The sequence below is a fragment of the Mauremys reevesii genome, linkage group 23 (genome assembly GCF_016161935.1).
Source record: "Mauremys reevesii isolate NIE-2019 linkage group 23, ASM1616193v1, whole genome shotgun sequence".
NCBI classification, from domain to species: domain Eukaryota; kingdom Metazoa; phylum Chordata; order Testudines; family Geoemydidae; genus Mauremys; species Mauremys reevesii.
Genome location: NC_052645.1, coordinates 4,183,691 through 4,187,620, shown reverse-complemented (window position 1 = coordinate 4,187,620; position 3,930 = coordinate 4,183,691). Strand labels below are relative to the sequence as shown.

General features: G+C 52.4%; 1 non-coding gene across 1 annotated transcript; it reads left to right on the top strand.

Moving 5' to 3' along the window:
- Positions 1 to 2,974: 2,974 nt before the first annotated feature.
- Positions 2,975 to 3,046, top strand: TRNAG-UCC. Its single transcript has one exon. It is a non-coding gene; the product is annotated as a tRNA-Gly (tRNA).
- The last annotated feature ends 884 nt before the right edge of the window (positions 3,047 to 3,930 follow it).

The window sequence follows — 3,930 nt, the reverse complement described above, 5'->3', positions numbered from 1 at the left end:
AGCGCACAGAGCAAATAACCCTCAGCGCATCAGCTCAGTTCCAGGCTCCACTTCCACCTGCTCAGAGCGCAGAGCTCCCAGGCTGAGCCTGAAGTTGGAAGCGGGAGACCCAGTAACCAGCCGGGCCCTGTGGCTGGTGCATGTGATCCCAGCTCCTGGGGAGGCTGAGGCCGGCAAATCGCTTGAGCTCAGGAGCTCTGGGCTGCAGGGAGCTGTGCCGATTGGGTGTCCACACTAAGTTCAGCATCAATATGGTGATCCTGGGGAAGCTGGGGGTCCCCAGGTTGCCTAAGGAGGGGTGAACCGGCCCAGGTTGGAAACAGAGCAGGTCAAAACTCCCATGCTGATCAGTAGTGGGATCGTGCCTGTGAATAGCCCCTGCAGCATAGCCTGGGCAAGACAGTGAGACACAGTCTCTTTTTATACAGAGACTGGAGGGGGGGATGGGAGCACCCACACGCTGGGGATTCTGACTTGGGGGAAGGGATGCACCCAAGCAACACGGATCTTGAAAAGGGGAACAGAGACACCCACAGATCCCAGATGGGGGCAGACAGGGGAAACCACACACTGGAGATAGTTCGTGGGGTGGGGGACAGAGACACCCACCAGAGATCCTGGATGGGATCACCCACATGATGGGGATCTTGAACTGGGAGGAGGGAAGCACCATGTCCCAGAGGTTCTGAAGGGGGAACAGGGACACCCACACACCAGGTGTCTTGCAGCAAGAGTTGCGGTCTTCATTTACACAGAGCAGTGATGGGGAATTAACCACGTCCCTTGTGGAGCTTGTTCCACTAGATGATTAGCCTCATTCAACACTACGAGTTTATATTGAATTTAGCAGCGTTAAATCACATTAACCCTGCACCCATCCACACAATGAAGCCCTTTATATCGATATAAAGGGCTCTTAATACCGGTATCTGTACTCCTCCCCGACGAGGGGAGTAGCGCTGAAATCGGTATTGCCATTTCAGATTAGGGTTAGTGTGGCCGCAATTCAATGGTATTGGCATCCGGCCACTATCCCACAGTACAGCATTGTGACCGCTCTGGACAGCAATCTGAACTCGGATGCACTGGCCAGGTTGACAGAAAAAACCCTGCAAACTTTTGAATTTAATTTCCGGTTTACCCAGAGTGGAGCGCCAATCAGCACAGGTGACCATGCAGTCCCAGAATCAAAAAAGAGCTCCAGCATGGACCGTACAGGAGATACTGAAGCTGATCTCTGTATGGGGAGCTGCATCTGTTCTATCAGAACTCCGTTCCAAAAGACAAAATGCCAAAACATTTGAAAACATCTCCAAGGCTGTGATGGACAGAGGCCACAACAGGGACTCAACACAGTGCTGAAACTTAAGGAGCTGAGACAAGCGTACCAGAAAGCCAAAGAATGAATTGGACGCTCACGGAGGGAGGGGCGACTGACGACTGTAGCTATCCCACAGTTCCCGCACTCTCCGAAAACCATTTGAATTCTTGACTGAGTTCCCAAAGCCTGAAGGGTGAAAAACGTTGTTGCGGGTGGTTCAGGGTATATGTCGTCCCCCCCCGCCCCCTGTGAAAGCAAAGGGGAAAAAATCATTTCTCGCCTTTTTTCAATGTCACTGTATGTCTACTGGATGCTGCTGGCACTTGTGGTGCTGCAGCGCTACACAGCAGCATCCCCTTCCCTTCCTTTCCGGAGAGTAGACAGTATGGTAGGACTGATATCCATCATTGTCATCCCGGGAGTGCTCCTGGTTGGCTTTGGTGAGGTCACCTGGGGGTGCCTGGGAAAAAAGGGGAATGACTCCCAGGTCATTCTCTTCTTTAAGCTTTGTCTAATGGAGATTCAGTCCTGCCTGGAATATCATAGCAGCTGGAGGCTGCCTTCCCCTCCCCCCTTTGAGCTCTACTTGCAGAGGCAATAAAGTCAGTGTTGTTTCAAATTCCTGCATTCTTTATTACTTCATCACACAAATGGGGGGATAACTGCCACGGTAGCCCAGGAGGGGTGGGGGAGGAGGGAATCAATGGGTGGGGTTGTTGTAGGGGCACCCCCTAGAATGGCATGCAGCCCATCATTTCTGCGGGATGTCTGGGGCTCTGACCTGGAGCGGCCATTTGCTTCTCTGGTTCTTTTGTAGGCTTGTCTGATAGTCTAGACAGGACTGACCCTCCCTTTAGACAAAACTTAAGGGAATGACCTGGGGAGTCATTCCCATTTTTGTCCATGCACCCCCAGCCAACCTCACCAAGGCAAGCCAGGAGCACCCATGACAGCAGCAAACGGTACAGTATAACTGGCAACTGTCATTGTCAACTTGCAAAGCAGCAGTGGGACGGTATGGCTGGTAACCATCTCTGCTAACTTGCAAAAGGCAAGGGGATGCTGCTGTGTAGCACTGCAGTACCGCGTCTGTCAGCAGCATCCAGCAGAGATACGGTGACAGTAAAAACAGGCTGAACAGGCTCCAGGGAAAAGGGCGTGAAATGATTGTCTGCCGTTTCTTTCACGGAGGGAGGATTGACTGACATTTACCCAGAATCACCCACAACACTGTTTTTGCCCCATAAGGCATTGGGATCTCAACCCAGAATTCCAATGGGTGGGGGAGACTGCGGGAACTATGGGATAGCTATGGGATAGCTACCCACAGTGCAACGATCTGGAAATCGACAGTAGCCTCGGTACATGGACGCACACCGCTGAATTAATGTGCTTAGTGTGTCCGCGTGCACTCGACTTTATATAATCTGTTTCCAAAAAACTGTTTCTGTAAAATCGGAATAATCCTGTAGTGTAGACATACCCTGTGATTAATAACTTTGGTGGCTAAATGAAAGGCTGATGGTTCAAACCCAGGTGAAGATGGAGGTTTTTTTTTTAGTGATGAGAATCCAGTACATTTTAACAGGCAGAAAATCTCCTCAATGCTGCTCTAGCCTCATTGGGCAAGCATAAGTAGCCCTTTTGCCAAATGCATTGGTGGTATAGTGGTGAGCATAGCTACCTTCCAAGCAGTTGACCTGGGTTTGATTCCCAGCCAATGCAGGGATGTGACATTTTCTCTGCTGGGAATTGGTTTAATTTCAGTCACGTTGTATCAGTTTATCAATAGAATGAGAGAATCAATGTCCTGCAGGTCATTCAACACAGAAGAAAGGGGCGGGACTATACAATGAGCTGTTGGAGTTATCCTGGTATTACAATATTTGGTTTATTTTTTTTTAATTTCTTTACTTCCCTCTCCCTTTTAGACTCAGAGCCTTTAAGGTCAGAAGGGACCAGTGTGATCATCTAGTCCGACCTGCTGCACCTTGCAGGCCAAAAGACCCCACCCACCCACTCCTGTAATAGACCCGGAAGGGGAGGCAGCTCTGTGCTCTGCCCCTCCCCCAGGCAGCACATGGAGGCCCTCTGCTCCCCTCCCGCCATGGGTGTGCAGAGATGTGCCAGCAGCACTAAGGTGGCTCCCTGCCCACTCTGTCTCCGTCCCTCCGTGCCACTCCCAGAAATGGCTGGCATGTCCCAGCATCCCCTGGGGCGGGGGGAGTGTCTCCATTCACTGCCCCTGCCCCGAGTACCAACTCCGCAGCACCCATTGGCCAGGAACTTCAGCCAATGGGAGCTCTGGGGGCGGCACCAGCAGGCAGCGGCACACGGAGACCCCCTGGCATGGCCCACGTAGGAGCTGGTGCCGCAGGGTTGTGTGTACCAGACACTTTGGGAGCTGCAGTGCCCGGGGTAAGCACCACCCTTCCTGCATCCCAACCCCCCGCCCCAGCACAGAGCCCGCACCCCACACCCAAATTTCCTCCCATAGCTTTGCTTGTTTCCTTTCACCCAAAACCATCCTTCTTCTCCTGGGCTGCAAGTAGCCACCCCTGGGAAGCCAAGAGGCAGGCACAGGATTCTGCCTCCCAGCAGCCAACCGC